Source organism: Microcaecilia unicolor, unplaced genomic scaffold (genome assembly GCF_901765095.1).
Source record: "Microcaecilia unicolor unplaced genomic scaffold, aMicUni1.1, whole genome shotgun sequence".
Classification (NCBI taxonomy): domain Eukaryota; kingdom Metazoa; phylum Chordata; class Amphibia; order Gymnophiona; family Siphonopidae; genus Microcaecilia; species Microcaecilia unicolor.
In genome coordinates, this window is record NW_021963695.1 from 25,791 (window position 1) to 42,852 (window position 17,062).

Consider the following 17,062-nt stretch of genomic DNA (forward strand, 5'->3'; position numbering starts at 1 on the left):
ACACGTACCCACCCATCTTCCCGTTACACTGACTAACTTGTCCTGTTCATTACCTCTCATTTCCCTCCTTCCCTGATGCTCTACACAGGTGGAGGAGCAAGAGGAGAAGTCAGAGAGAGAGAGAGAGAGAGAGAGAGGAAGCAGAATGTAAAGAGATGTCAGGAAGGAGAAAGTGAGAGTCTGGTAAAGCAGGAGGAGCAGCTGCTGTGTGAGGGGAGGAGAATGAGGAAGAAGAGCCTTCTGTGTGTGTGGCATTGCCTGGCACTGCATCCCCTGCTGCCCATCTCCTGTCAGTGAGGGGAGGAGAATGAGGAAGAAGAGCCTGAGAGGGAATGGATTGAGCAGTGCCAGGCTCATTTCTTCTTGTGTGTGTGTGGCATTGCCTGGCACTGCATCCCCTGCTGCCCACCTCCTGCCAGTCTCCTACCTGTGAAACACAAACTCCTGCAGCCATTCTCCTGCCCTTCTCTGCACCACCAGCTCCAGCCCAGACTCCCTCTGTTCTGGGGGTGGGGAAAGAAAGAAAAGCAACAGAATGGAAGACAGGGAAGGAAAGTTGAAACTCCTCCCCCTATTGTTACCCCTGAAGATTCTGACCAATCAGTGCCAGAGAGTGAAACTCCTCCTTCTTTCTCCGCCCCTTCTGTTCTCTCCCTTCTGCTTAGAGTCTCGTGGACAATCAGTGCAAGGAGGTCTCAATCTAACCTCCTTGAATCAGTGTCAATTTGGCTGAATCGCTTTGGCTTCCTCTCCCCGCCCTCAGGAGTCTTGTGACCAATCAGTGGGAGGCATAGAGTCAGCTACAGCCGGAAAAGTTAGTTGACGATCACAGAAGGCGGGATGACGTCAAGATGTTGAAGCCAATTTGGTCTGTCTATGTTTCCTCTTCCCCGGTTCAACCCGTCATCTAGTACACTCAAAGCAATCCAACCTATGAACTGCTGCATCCACCGTTGTCGTTTTCTTATTGTTGGTAGCATTTAAAATTAATCTCTTATATTTTGAAACATGTCACCTTGTGCAGCACACAGAGGAAGTATAATAACAGAATAACTTTTCATAGGTAGAGTAGTAATCAATGTGTTCAAATGTTCTTTAGTAAAGTTTTATAAGTAACAATACAGAAGAACAAAACAATGACAACAGTATGTGGTTCATGAAAAAGGTGCACTGATCAGACCTAGAAGGTATACATTTAGAAACATTAAAGACACAAGTCAACAGGATTCCAAACTTTAAGGAAATGAGGAATATTATTCGTCTTCTCTGCAATTTTAATCTCATATTTATAAATAATACAAACAGTATTCCACCAAAAAGCAAATGAAACTTTGGAATTATCTTTTAAGAGCTACAGCCATAAGGATATCAAACAAGTGATCTGAAAATAATTGTAGGGAAGTCTAACTGGATCTGTAAATGGATGTAGTGTAGAAATTCTATCCCACACTAGAGTCCAAAATAATTGTAAATTTGGACAGAGATAGAGCATGTGGTCAAGTGGACCCATTGCGGAATTACAGGACCAGCATAGATTAGAATTGTTATTGCTTAGTCTAGTTAGGCGGACTGGGGTCCAACTAGTTGTATGCATAAGAAAATATAAAGATTGTAATATGGGTGCAGAAACAAGTGGGATATTAACTTTCATTCAAAAATTAAACCATTGTTGATCAGGTAGAGCGACAGAGCAAGTGTCTGACCAATAGTTTTGTAAGGATAGAGATTTCTGGTCATGCAAGGATAAGAAATAAGAGTAATATTTAGAGGCTGCATTACCTTTAAGTAGAGCATCAGAAAAGATAGAATATATATCTGGAGTGTCTGTTGTTAGGTTAGAAAGAGATAAAAACTTACTTAATGTTGTTTGCAATTGTGAAAAACAATAAAATTCTGTTTTGGGAATAGAAAATCTAGATAGTATGTGTTTGAAGGATAATAGACGTTGACCATCAATTAAGTCACCTATGCAATGAACACCAAATAATATCTAAGAACTCCAAAAATAGGTAAATTGGCAATTTTGATTTTAGAATTATTCCAGATAGACAAATATTTAGAGTTATATAGAGAGTTCTTTTGAGTAGAGTATAATTTTAATCTGAAAGCTTCCATTATGTAGATATATATCATGCAATAAAATTGAAAAGCACTAAAACAACATAAAAATTTATTGTAGTTAGTAGAAACAGCAGTAATAAACTGTACACTTTGGGTTTGGGAGGGGATGGGAAGAGGGTGTGTCTGTATAGTTTTGCTGTATGCTTTGTTAGCTGCGTGCTGAAAAGTCACAGTGTGCCATTTGATGTAGATTGGGGACGAGGCTTTGAACTGTATTTTTATTTAAATAATAAAAAAACCTCTGTATATTGTGCTTGTTTTTCTACACTGTTCTATATAATACAGTATCCCGTTTCCTGATGGGTTTGTCTTAACTCTTGTAGTCTGCCTTGGGATGGGATGCCTGGTGTTATAAAGCTGGAATATATTGAAATTAAATGCAAGTAAAATTAAACTCTCCTTTCATTGGGGCACATGAAATCACATCTTCACTTTATCTCTTTTGTAGAAGTTGACATTTTAGATACACCAATGGATTATTCTGTTTTGCACATGTTTCAGGGACAAGTCATCAATAGAAATCAAACAAAATAAAACATGGAAAAGAAAATAAGATACCTTTTTTATTGGACATAACTTAATACATTTCTTGATTAGCTTTCGCTAATCAAGAAATGTATTACGTTATCCAGCTTATAATCGAAAGAGAAAAACGCCCAAGTTCCGACCTAAATCGGGAGATGGGCGTTTTTCTCACAAAAACGAATAAAGCGGTATAATCGCAAAGCCGAACTTGGACGCTTTCAACTGCACTCCGTCGCGGATGCGGACAAAGTTGACGGGGGCGTGTCGGAGGCGTGGTGAAGGCGGAACTGGGGCGTGGTTATCACCCGAACAGAGATGGGCGCCCTTCGCCGATAATGGATGCGTTTGTAGCTAGAATTTAGGGCACTTTTCCTGGACCCTGTTTTTTCACGAATAAGGCCCCAAAAAGTGCCCTAAATGACCAGATTACCACCAGAGGGAATTGGGGATGACCTCCCCTGACTCCCCCAGTGGTCACTAACCCCCTCCCACCACAAAAAAATGATGTTTCACAACTTTTTATTTTCACCCTCAAATGTCATACCCTCCTCCCAGGCAGCAGTATGCAGGTCCCTGGAGCAGTTGTTAGGGGGTGCAGTGGACGTCAGGCAGGTGGACCCAGGCCCATCCCCCCCCTACCTGTTACAATTGTGCTGCTTAATGCTTATTAGTCGTCCAACCCCCCCAAACCCACTGTACCCACATGTAGGTGCCCCCCTTCACCCCTTAGGGCTATAGTAATGGTGTAGACTTGTGGGCAGTGGGTTTTGAGGGGGATTTGGGGGGCTCAACACACAAGGGAAGGGTGCTATGCACCTGGGAGCTCTTTTACCTTTTTTTTGTTTTTGTAAAAGTGCCCCCTAGGGTGCCCGGTTGGTGTCCTGGCATGTGAGGGGGACCAGTGCACTACGAATCCTGGCCCCTCCCACGAACAAATGCCTTGGATTTATTCGTTTTTGAGCTGGGCACTTTCATTTTCCATTATTGCTGAAAAGCAAAAACGCCCAGCTCACACATTGGCGAATAAAACATGGGCGTCTATTTTTTATCGAAAATACGGTTCGGTCCGCCCCTTCACGGACCCGTTCTCGGAGATAAACGCCCATGGAGATAGGCGTTTCTGTTCCATTATGCCCCTCTAAGTCCAATAAAAAAGGTATCATCTTATTTTCTTTTCCATGTTTTATTTTGTTTGATTTCTATTGATAACCTTAACTTAATACATTTCTTGATTAGCTTTCGCTAATCAAGAAATGTATTAAGTTATGTCCAATAAAAAAGGTATCATCTTATTTTCTTTTCCATGTTTTATTTTGTTTGATTTCTATTGATAACCTTAAGAGTGGACTAACACAGCTACCACACTCCTCTACTTAGGGACAAGTCAAAAATGCTAGGTGTATTCTGTAAATTCCAACACACGCAGCCAAAAAGGAAGTACAGTCAGGGGCAGAGTGTGGGCATGCCGGGTCTATTACATAGTAACATGGTAACATAGTAGATGACGGCAGAAAAAGACCTGCACGGTCCATCCAGTCTGCTGAGGTGGAAGGAGGTGTTTCAGAGAGCTCTGCAGACTTCCAGTGGGAGGAGAGTGAGGCCTAACTCCCTCCCCAAGGATGTGGAGGGCCTCTGGGGAGCGTTCCCCAGGACAGGCCCAGGCCATGGGGCCTCTTGGGCTCAGGGACCAGAGGGTCAGGAAAAGCAGTCCCCTCCCTTGCAGTGCCGCAGGGAGGAGGGAAAGGAGCCCTGTGGATAGAAGAGGGCCAGACTCCAAGGGAGGAAGCCGGACTGGTACCCCCCTCGCGGCCGCACGACGTCCAGCAGGTGAGGGGGGGAGAGAGCTGGCGGAGGCCCTAGAGAAGAGCTGGTCTGAGAAGGAAAGAGTGGTAATGGAGATCTGTCAAGAGGCCCTGCCGGAGGTGGAGGAGGAAAGCAGTGAGGATAGTGACGATCTAGAGGAGGAAGAGCTTGTGGACTACTGCCAGGATCCAGAGGACCCGGCCAGTGGCATAATTAAAATGGTGAAGAGAATTAAAAGTACGGAAAAGGAGGTGGTGGACCTGGGGAAGCGAGTCAAAATGGCAAAAGCCCTGAGCAGGCTGGCCCCAGCAGAGCATCGCAAGACCTATTTGAAAGAGGAAACCAGGTTGCTTAGGCTTCTCCAGAAAAAAGAACAGCTGCTGAGGGCCCTGAGGAAAGGCCCTGGAAATCCTCTGAGAGAACTCTATATCAACAGAGACAGGATGGCCTCGGGGGGGACAGGCCCCATCAGCCTCGGTACAGTGGAAGCAACAAACAGAGCAGGAAGGAATCAGCCCAGGCTTTGGACCCCAGAACATTGAAGCACCAGGGGAGCTGCCAGGAACTAGCACCCAAAATACATTGAAATTCATGCAATACCTTGCTAGTCAGTCTGGGCCTCTGCAGGCAGCTTCTGGAGTAAGCAGGACTGAAGGTGGGTCTGTGAAAGCCTCATTGAGAGCACCTGAGTCAGTGTGGGAGAGCAGAACAGGAAAAAAACTTTACCACCAAGACTTTTCACATTGTTGAACCAGAGGCTGCAATTTTAGGAGAGAAACCTTTTTCCACAGAAGTGGTGGTGGAAGTTGAAACAGAGAACTTACCTGGAGAAGAGGAGGTTGTCCTGTTCCCATTGCCTGTAGTAGGAGCAGAGGGCAAGGAAAAAATGCCTGGGAGGCCTCAGCCACAAAGCTCTGAGGAGCAGGATGTTCCAGCCAATCAGCCTGCAGCAGGGCTAAGGACTGAAAGTGGAGATGTTCCAGCAGGGAGCTGCCTCTTAAAGGAGAATGCAGGAAGAAAGGCAGGTGAAGAGGAGTGGTTTTCAATAGAGAAAGCACAGGAGGACACACAGTGTTCCCCACAAAAAGGTTCAGAATGGCAAGGCACTGCACTGCCGGGTGGCGGGATGCCACGCCCGCCCAGCACATTGGAGCAGGAGGCGCCAGTCAATCGGGCTGGAGGAGCAGGGACGGCTGCAGAGGAGCTGCAGTGGCAGGTAGGGGAGAATGCTACAGCGCAGGAGAATTCCCCACGTTTGGGAGAGCGAGCAGTGCAGCAGGACGCCAGAGGGGAGACCAGTTCCCAGGAAAACAGCGGACCCGCACAGGGAAAGCTGGCGCAGCACGTTGCAAGGAGGGACCCAGCACAGAGAGCAGGTTCCGGGGGGAAGGAGGGGGGAGGAGCGGGAGGTGTTTGCCTTGCAGTGTGCGAGTGAAGGAAACTTGACTGGTACCTTTGACTTTGAAGTTGGCCAGGCTGCGGGGGTGCGAGCCAGGAGGGAGTGTTTGGGGCGGGGGGGGGGAGGGTTGGCTCAGTGGGGAGGGGGGGAGAGGGTCAGGGGCATTGGGAGGGGAACAAGTATTTAGGGGAACCTGCTCTCACTGTCTCTAGCGAACGTGTTGAAGGGGACAATGGCAGGTTTTTTGCTGCAGGGGAAATGGTACAGAAGGACACTGTGAAGGCAGGGGATGTGCAAAGTCTGCTGATAGAAGGGAGAGAAGGGAGGGAGGCTGAGAGGGGAGGCAAGAGAGAGAGGGGGGGTACGGCGCAGCAGGAGCAGGGGGGTCTCAGTGCAGGAGATGGAGGAGGGGGACGGTGGGGGGGTGCTCCATCCTTTGCGGCGGTAGTAGGTGGGAGGGGCGGGCGCAGGGGGAATGGGGGGGCAGGAAGCATTGGGGAAGGATGGGGGGGAGGGTGGGGGGGCCAGGTTCCCAAAAGGAGGAATGTGATTCAGTTAAGGTGGGTGGGGGAGGGGGGGATGCCAAGTAGGGATGAGGCCCTGAAGTTGGTCCTGGGTTTAGGATTTCTCCCAGAGGACCTCTATGCCTGTATCCACCCGGTGAATATCCCAGAGTATGATGTTAGTTTTCTGACCCAGCGAGGCATGGAGGTCTTCTGGGAGAAATACGAGGGGGTAAGGGGGAAAGGGGATTGGAGAAACTTTAGGGCCGTACCGATCAGCAGACCTGACCTGGTGCAGGTAACCCTGCTGGTCCGAAATGAATCCATTTCAGGGGCGGACCTGGCCTTCTGGCTACAGCGGTACGCAGAATTGCGTACCCCCTTGTCCAAACTCCCTGACCCCAGTAGGGTGTGGGCGGGAGGATGGTGTGCGCAGGTTAGGCTGAAGCAGGCAGGACACGTGACCCAGCACATTCCCTCCGCGGCGTTCATTGGCAGGGATCGGATCCTCTGCTTTTACAAGGGGCAGCCGCGGCAATGTCACAAGTGCGGGTCATTCAGACATTTTAGTATGTCGTGCCCAGTACGGCAGTGTGGGAAGTGCGGGTCTAAGGAGCATCCTACGGAGTCTTGTGCATCTATCTGGTGTAATTTGTGTGGGGGTCTGGGGCATGCATTCAGAGCTTGCCCTTGGGCCTCCCATAACGGGGGAGAGGAGGACATGGGAGGGGGCGGTCCAGTTCAGAGGGAGAGGGGGGGAGTGAATGTAGGGCGAGATCAGGTTCCCGGGGTGGGGGGGAAAGGAGCTGCGGAGGGACAGGGAGTGGGAGGTGGGGAAGGGTTGGGGGAAGGGCGGAAGCGGCAGGACGGGGCAGATGAGGGTTGGACGCGGGTGTCAAAAAAACAACGGAAGGTGACGGGGGTACGGGAGGAAGGGGGAGGGGAGGCAGGAATGGGGATAGAAGTAGAGAACAGATTTAGGGGATTGGAAGATGAGGGAGGGGGTGACGAACTGGCAGGAGAGGAAGGAGAGGATGGGATGAGCCGGCAGGATGGGTTGGAAAGCATGGCAGACGCTGGAAAGGGAACAGCGGGTAAAAGGAAGAAGAAGAAGAGGGAGAAGGTTTTGAGGGACGAAGAGGAGGAAATGGTAGTGGAGGAGGTCGGGGAGGTGGGGGGCAGATTGGGGGGGGCTGAAGGGAGGGTGGGGGAGAAAAGGAGGGGAGGACAGGAGGCAGGGATGAAGGCAAGAGAGGAGAGGGAGGATGGGCGGGAGGCAGGATTGATGGAGGGGGTCGAAGAAGGGGCAGAAGGGGCGGGAGAGGAGGCAGGGGTGGGAGGGTCAGTGGACGACTCCCAAGGAGGGAGGGAGGTGGGCGAAGAAAAGAGGAAGAAGGGGAGGAAGAAAGTAAGGAAAGGGGGGGGGCTTTTTGAGCTAGGGGTCCGGGACTGGGCGGACGAGGAAGGGGAGGGTGAAGGGGAAGGGATCCCTGGAGGTAGTATGGAGCAGAGGGAAGGTAGCCAGGAGGGCGGGGGGTATGGAACGGCACAATGATGGCTGGACTGCTGTTAACATTCGCCACACTTAATGTGGCTAGTGTCGCCTCCCAGAGGGCGAGATGCTTGGCGTTCGATGGCCTCTCTGCCGTGGCGGCGGACTGTTTTCTTCTGCAGGAGACCAGGCTGCGAACGCTGGAGGAGGTTCGGCGGGCAAAGCAGGCCTGGAGATGGGGGCCCTCTATTTGGGGTCTGGCAGGGGAACGGTATGGGGGGATAGGCATCCTCTTCAAAACATTTAAAGTAGAGATCCAGAGGGTGGTGGAGCTGGGAATTGGGAGGTGTCTGGTGTTAGATGTGAGATTGCGGGGGGTGGCTTTGCGGGTGATTAACATCTACGGGCCGCAAAGCAAACGGGGAAGGGCAGCACTGTTTGGGAAAATTCGGCCGTACCTTTACACCTCACGGCAGCTAGTTTGGGGGGGGGATTTCAACACAGTCCTGAGGAAGGAGGATAGGGGGGGGAGGGCGGCGCAAGTAGGTTACGATGGGGTACGGCTAGCAGGGATCATGAAGGGAGCGGGATTGGTGGACGCGCACATAGAGTTTGGTGGTGGGACGCAGGGTTTCACTTTTGCCCGGGGCACTTGTAGAAGTAGAATCGACCGGTTTTTAGTTCGGGGAGGGGCGTGTGGGAAGGCACCAAGGGTGGTAGAGGTTGATTTCTCAGACCACAAGATGGTGCTGGTCGAGCTGGGGGGAGGGGGGATTCACGGATTGGGGAAAGGATTGTGGCGTTTAAATCAGAAATGGTTGAGGGAGGGGGTGTTGTACCAGGAGTATCTGGAGTTTCTGGCAGACCAGGTATCCATTCAGGGTGTCTTCCCTTCCCTAGGGGACTGGTGGGAAGTTTTGAAACACCGCACCAGGGGGTTCTTTCTCCGTCAGGCGAGGAGGCAGGGGAGGGAGGTCACCCGGCTAGGAACTGCTCTGAGGAAGCGAAGGGACAATTTGATTTCCAGGGGAGGGAAGAGGGAGGACATTGAGGCCTTGCAGCAGGAGGTGGAACGGGTACAATACAATCGGTACTCTTCCCTCGTCTATGAGCGGGACTTCGGGAAGCTGCTCAGCCCGAATCCTTATGACTGCTGTAAGGAAAGAAGGGAGAGGAGGGTGGTAGAGGGGTTAAGGGATGAGGGGGGGGACGCTCCAGCAGTCTAGGGAAGGTATCTTGCAGGTGGTGGGGACCCACTTTGGGCGGGTCTTTTTGGACCAACGGTTGGGGGAGGAGGCCATGGCGAGGTACATTGAGGAAACCCCAGGGGTGGGTAAGGGGGGGCCTCATCTTCGGGCCTTGCTGCGGCCGTGGACGCTGCGGGAGGTACAGGAGGCCATTGGGGCCTTGCGGCGCAGGACGGCGCCGGGGCCAGACGGACTCCCGGCAGAGTTCTACCAGCGGTTTAGGGATCAGTTGGCGCCAGTCTTGTTGGCAATCTGGGAGGCGGCACGAACAGGGGGATCCTTGCCTGAGTCGATGGGGGCATCAGCTTTGGTCCTCCTTAGCAAAGGCAAGGACCCCCAGGATGTGGCAAATTGGCGGCCGATTGCACTTCTGAACACCGACCGGAAGATCTTCGCTCACATGCTCCTTGCCCGCATGAGGAAGATCTCCGGGGAAGTGCTGGCAGCCCCGCAGGGGTGTGGGGTCCCGGGAAGGGGGGTGCTAGAGGCAGTGGCCTGGGTGAGGGAGGGCCTGGAACGTAGTCGGGTGGGAGAGGGCAGGCTGGTCGTGGCCTTGGACCAGGACAAGGCTTTCGACCGAGTGCAGTGGGGTTTTTTATGGAAGGTCCTAGACCACTATGGATTCCCGGGGGAATGGATCGCGCAACTTCAGTTATTGTATGCGGGGGCGCGATTCTTTCCCCTGGTGAATGGATGGAGGGGGGCGGAGGTGGGGATCTCGGCGGGGGTGCGGCAGGGGTGCCCGTTGAGCCCCCTGCTGTACGCTTTCGCCATTGATCCCCTGGTGAGGAGGCTGGAAGGGGGGGGGGGAGGACGGGCTCAGAGGAGTGGAGGTAGGCAAAGGGAATGTGTTGCGAGTCATCGCCTATGCGGACGATATCACCGTCTGGGTGGCGGATCGCAGGGAGGGAAGGAGGCTGCAGGAGACCCTTGCAGCATACTCCCAGGCTTCGGGGTCTCGGGTAAACCTGGGCAAGAGCACCAGCTTGTGGGTGGGGCCAGAGGGACGGCGGTTTAATTTAGGTGGAGGGTTCCCGGATGGGATAGAGAAAATGAGGGTTTTGGGAGTGTATTTTGGGGGAGGGGATTACGGGCGGGAAAATTGGGAACAAAGGATAGCGGAGGCGAGGGAGAAGGTGGACCGCTGGAAGGGGTGGCGGATGCCCATGGAGGACCGGGTCCGGTTGCTGAAGAGCCAGGTGGTCCCCATGTTCCTGTTCCTGAGCTACATCTGTCTCCTGCCGGAACGCTGTTTCACGGCAATTTACAGCGTGTTCTTTCAACTCCTGTGGGGGAACAGGATGAACCCAGTTCGACGTAATTTCACTTACCGGTCGCGGGAGGAAGGGGGGGTGGGAATGGTAAACCCAGTCTTGCTATTCTCCTCCCTCTTCATCCAGTTTAACCTGGGGCGGGCGGGGGGTCTGAATGCCCCAGGATGGGTACACAGTGTTGTCCAGTGGTGGGAGGGATTTTGGGGTCCTTGGTTGGGGGGAGGTAGGGTGGGACGGTTGCGGAAAGGGTTCCCGGAGGGGGTAGGCTACTATAAATCTTTGGTAAAGCTGGTTCGGCTGTGGGACATTACATGGGAGGAAGTTAGGGCAGGGCAGAGGGAGATCTGGGTGGAGCGGGTTCGCTCCCAACGCTTCTCCTCTCCCCTGGCTCTTAGGGATGCTCCGGAGCCCGTGCTGAGGCAGGGCCTGCGTTTTATTTCATCCAAACGCATCCCACACAAGTACAGGGACATTGCTTGGCTGTCCCTACATGGCAGGTTGTATGTTAGGGCAAACCTTCGGTGTAGGAACCAGCAGGACCGAGACTGCCCGAGGGGGGAGTGTGCTGGCCGGCTGGAGACCATGGACCACTTCCTGAAGGAGTGTCCATTCTCTGTAGCGGTTTGCCGGAGAGTGGCTGCCTTGCTGGCCATCCCCAGCTTCACGTCCTACACCTATGCGGACTGGGTGTATGGGAGGCAGGGGGAGACGGGGCGGCTAGAGCCAGGTACCGCCTTTCTAATCTCAGTTATCATCAGATACTGCCTATGGATGGCTCGCTGCGGGGTGTCCCTGGGCCAGGAGTGCAGGTCTGCTGAGCAGGTCTCCTGGGACGTTGTCCGAGCTGTCCAGGAAGTGGCCCGATGGGAACGGGTGGAGGTGGGGGTAAAGACCTTTGGGGTTTGGTGGAAGCATGTACGCTTGAAGTTGAGTTGAATGTTTGGGGGGGGGTTGAGGGGGGACGGTTTTTTGTGTAAAATTTGCATTTTTGTATAAAAGTATAGAGGGGCTGGCTTTATAACTGCACAGTGTAATGTATTGAAATTTGATTTTCCGCTTTCATTTAATAAAGGAATTCTCCAGTCTGCCCAACAAGACAAACTCACATGTGTATACCTTACCTTGATTTGTACCTGTCTTTTTCAGGGCACAGACCGTATAAGTCTGCCCAGCAGGATTCCCCGCCTCCCAACCTGCCTCCCATTACCGGCTCTGGCACAGACCATATAAGTCTGCCCTCCACTCAGGGGCGTACCCAGACAGCAGATTTTGGGTGGGCCTAGTCAAGAAATGGGTGGGCACCAAGTTTTCTCTTCCCCCCCCCCCCCCCCAACAATGCGATGAGGCCAGTATCAAAAGCTTAGGAAGCTTAGACTTATGAAGTGGAAAGCAGTGTTTTCAGCACCATCAGGGGGAGGTCTTCAGCTGGCGAAGCTTGGGATCCCCACTAGCTAGCACTAAATATGTGCTGCTGTTGGGTGGGCCTGAGCCCTAAGTGGATGGGCCCCGGCCCACCCAGGCCCACCTGTGGCTACGTCACTGCCTCCACTATCCTCGCCTCCCAACCACCAACCCCTCTTCCCCCCACCTGCTCCACCACCCAATTTCGGCTAAGCTTCTGAGGATCCATTCCTTCTGCACAGGATTCCTTTATGTATATCCCACGCATGTTTGAATTCCGTTACCATTTTCATCTCCACCACCTCCCGCGGGAGGGCATTCCAAGCATCCACCACCCTCTCTGTGAAAAAATACTTCCTGACATCTTTACTGAGTCTGCCCCCCTTCAATCTCATTTCATGTCCTCTCGTTCTACTGCCTTCCCATCTCTGGAAAAGATTTGTTTGCAGATTAATACCTTTCAAATATTTGAACGTCTGTATCATATCACCCCTGTTCCTCCTTTCCTCCAGGGTATACATGTTCAGGTCAGCAAGTCTCTCTTCATACGTCTTGGAATGCAAATGCCATACCATACTCGTAGCTTTTCTTTGCACCACTTCCATTTTTTTAACATCCTTCGCAAGGTACGGCCTCCAAAACTGAACACAATACTCCAGGTGGGGCCTCACCAACGACTTGTACAGGGGCATCAACACCTCCTTTCTTCTGCTGATCACATCTCTCTCTATACAGCCTAGCAACCTTCTCGCTACGGCCACCGCCTTGTCGCACTGTTTCGTCGCCTTCAGATCCTCGGATACTATCACTCCAAGATCCCTCTCCCCCTCAGTACCTATCAGACTCTCACCGCCTAACACATAAGTCTCTCTTGGGTTTCTACTCCCGAAGTGCATCACTTTGCATTTCTTCGCATTGAATTTTAATTGCCAAACCTTAGACCATTCTTCTAGCTTCCTCAGATCCTTTTCATGCTTTCCACTCCTTCCCGGGTGTCCACTCTGTTGGAAATCTTAGTATCATCCGTAAATAGGCAAACTTTACCTTCTAACCCTTCGGCAATGTCACTCACAAATATATTGAACAGAATCGGCCCCAGCACCAATCCCTGAGGCACTCCACTACTCACCTTTCCCTCCTTCGAGCAAACTCCATTTACCACCACCCTCTGTTGTCTGTCCGTCAACCAGTTCCTAATCCAGTTCACCACTTCGGGACCTATCTTCAGCCCATCAAGTTTATTTAAGAGCCTCCTGTGGGAAACCGTGTCAAAAGCTTTGCTAAAATCTAAGTAGATTACGTCTATAGCATGTCGATGATTCAATTCTCCAGTTACCCAATCAAAGGAATTCAATGAGATTCGTTTGGCACGATTTCCCTCTGGTAAAACCATGTTGTCTCGGATCTTGCAACTTATTGGCTTCCAGGAAATTCACTATCTTTCCTTCAGCATCGCTTCCATTACTTTTCCAATAACTGAAAGTGAGGCTTACCGGCCTGTAGTTTCCAGCTTCTTCCCTATCACCGCTTTTGTGAAGAGGGACCACATCCGCCGTTCTCCAATCCCTCGGAACCTCTCCCGTCTCCAAGGATTTATTAAACAAATCTTTAGAGGACCCGCCAGAACCTCTCTGAGCTCCCTCAATATTCTGGGGTGGATCACGTCCAGTCCCATGGCTTTGTCCACCTTAGCTTTCCAAGTGTTGATACACACTCTCTTCCGTGAACGGTGCTCTATCCACTTCATTCTCATTTGTACTTTTTCCAGTCCATCGCGGTCCTTCTCCAGGATTTTCTTCTGTGAAAACAGAACAAAAGTATCTATTTAGCAAATTGGCTTTTTCTTCATCATTATCTACATAGCGTTTCGCTGTATCTTTTAGTCTCACAATTCCCTTTTTAGTCATTCTCATTTCACTAATATACCTGAAGAAATTTTTGTCGCCCCTCCTTACTTTTCTAGCCATTTGTTCTTCCGCTTGCGCCTTCGCCAATTTCAGTTTCCATCCGTATTCCTCCCCGTGTTCCTCTTCTTGAGATTTTCTATATTTCTGGAACGCCAACTCTTTAGCCTTTATTTTCTCAGCCACTTGCTTGGAGAACCATATCGGTTTCCTTTTTCTCTTGCTTTTATTTACTCTCCTTACATAAAGGTCTGTGGCCCTATTATTACTCTTTCAGCCTGGACCACTGTCCTTCCACTTCTTGTACGTCCTCCCAGCCCATCAGCTCCTTCCTCAGGTATTCCCCCATTTTACTAAAGTGAGCACGCTTGAAATCCATGTACGTGCATGGTTACAGAATTTGTGCCAATGCGCATAGATTAAGGCGCACACATTTATGCCGGCTTTTCACTGGCGTAAATGGATGTACCTAAATTTAGGTGCGTCACCCACCCCAGGCATATTTTATATACTGCTCTGAATTAGCTTAGGTGTTTCTATCAGATGCACCTGGAGTCTAGGTGCCATATATAGAATCGTGTCCGTTATCCCAAGCAAACTCAGGTTCAGTGTGGTTTACATTTGGAAATACAGTGAGACAGAATAATAGAATTCAGTAACATCATGGGAGCAAGTCTGAACATTTAACAAAGTTGAGATTAGCATATATACCCAACTGGCCATTTAAAAGTCTGTCTAATGATGCCGCATGTTCAGAAATCATAGCCATAAGTATAGACAGTTATTCAAACATTATCACATGCACACACCAGAATAAGCATCCATACACATTTTGCAAAAGTAAACAACAATTTCTACAGCACAACACAGTTTATTCCAAATTGTTTAACCACCTTTAGGTTTTGCCTTAGGGTTTAACAAGCTAAGTGCATGTAAGGTCTGGATAAACAAATAAAAAGAACAATCAAAGTTTAAAGCAAATGCTCCAAATATGTAATACTTGGTAGCAATAATGAAACAGTGATGGAATATTCACATAGCAGGCAGCCAACAGATTTATTTCCCACTGAACATAATTAACTTTGTATGAACTTGGCAGCTAATAGTGTTGTATTTTGGTGGTGTCTGCCTAATAAAATCACACTTACAGTATCTATATACAACCAAAGAGGTGGGAGACAAAGATTTCCCCCTCCCCAAATGCCTTTAACAACCAGACTTGAAGAAGAAATACAACAGAATTGAAAATGTTGGCACAACTCTAGACAGAAATTCTTCATGAAGGAAGCTACGTAACAAGTATTGTTCCACTTTTACCCATAATTTATGGGGGGCCTCCTGAACCATTCCACCGCTGATTTAGCTTGAGCAGCTCTATGATATAACTCCAACTTAGGAACCCCCAGTCCTCCCTTCGTTTTGCGGTCTTTATACAAAATTGTGGGATGAATTCTAGATTTACCTCCCTGCCATAATTAATTTGACTTTGACGCCTGGCTTGCCTTCTTCCATGATCCTTCCTCCCCCTCTCTCATCCTTGGTGACTTTAATATTCCTGCTAATGATCCTTCCAACTCTTATATTTCCAAGTTACTCGCTTTAACGTCCTCCTTTAATCTCCAACTATGCTCCACCCCCCCCCCCCACTCATCAAAATGGTCACTGTCTTGATCTCATCTTCTCCTCCAACTGTTCACCCTCTAGTTTCCTTGCCTCTGATCTTCCCTCCTCTGATCACCATCTTATAACTTTCACACTTAAATCTCCTCCCTCCCAGTCCCGTCCTATCTTATCTAATTTATCTAGGAATCTTCACGATATTGACCCTTCATCTCTATCCTCCCATGTTTCAAACCTCCTCTCTACTGTGGCACCATCCACGTCTGTCAACGAGGCTGTTTCTTCTTACAACAATACTCTATCCTCTGCCTTAGACACTCTTGCACCTTTGATGACCCGCCCTGTAAGGCGTACAAAACCCCAACCTTGGCTGACTTCTAATATCCGCTACCTACGTTCCTGTACCCGCTCCGCCGAACGCCTCTGGTGGAAATCTCGGGCCCTTGCTGATTTCTTACGCTTTAAGTTCATGCTGACCTCCTTCCAATCTGCTCTTTTACATGCCAAACAGGATTATTAATCCAACTGACCAACTCTCTTGGCTCTAATCCTCTTCACCACATTGAACTCTCTCCTCAAGGTGCCCCCTCCCCCCTTCATTATCTCCTCAGACCCTTGCTGAATTCTTTCACAACAAGGTTCAAAAGATAAACCTTGCTTTCTCTACCTCACTACCTCTCCCTCCACTAGTCCGTTCCCTCTCTCTCCTTCCCCTCATTCCCTTTCCTCCTTTCCTGAAGTTACTATTGAGGAAACTACACTTCTCCTTTCTTCCTCAAAATGTACCACCTGTTCCTCTGATCCCATTCCCACCCACCTTCTTAATGCCATCTCTCCTGCTCTTATTCCTTTTATCTGTCACATTCTCAACCTCTCACTTTCCACTGCGACTGTCCCTGCTGCCTTTAAACATGCTGTGGTCACACCTCTCCTTAAGAAGCCTTCACTCGACCCTACTTGTCCCTCTAATTACCGACCCATCTCCCTCCTTCCTTTTCTCTCTAAATTACTTGAGCGTGCTGTTCACTGCCGCTGCCTTGATTTTCTCTCCTCACATGCTATTCTTGACCCACTACAATCTGGTTTTTGCCCTCTCCACTCAACCGAAACTGCGCTTACTAAAGTCTCCAATGACCTATTACTGGCTAAATCCAGAGGTCAATATTCCATCCTCATTCTTCTTGATCTTTCCGCTGCTTTTGATACTGTCGATCACAGCATACTTCTCGATACCCTGTCCTCACTTGGTTTCCAGGGCTCTGTCCTTTCCTGGTTCTCTTCCTACCTCTCCCTCCGCACCTTTAGTGTTCACTCTGGTGAATCCTCTTCTACTTCTATCCCTCTGCCTGTCGGCGTACCTCAGGGTTCTGTTCTTGGTCCCCTCCTCTTTTCTATCTACACTTCTTCCCTTGGTCCATTAATCTCATCCCATGGCTTTTCCTACCATCTCTATGCTGATGACTCCCAAATCTACCTTTCTACCCCTGATATCTCACCTTGCATCCAAACCAAAGTTTCAGCGTGCTTGTCTGACATTGCTGTCTGGATGTCTCAATGCCACCTGAAATTAAATATGACCAAAATCGAGCTTCTCATTTTCCCCCCCAAACCCACCTCCCCGCTCCCCCGTTTTCTATTTCTGTTGATGGCTCTCTCATTCTCCCTGTCTCCTCAGCTCGAAACCTTGGGGTCATCTTTGACTCTTCTCTCTCCTTCTCTGCTCATATCCAGCAGATTGCCAAGACCTGTCGTTTCTTTCTTTACAACATCCGT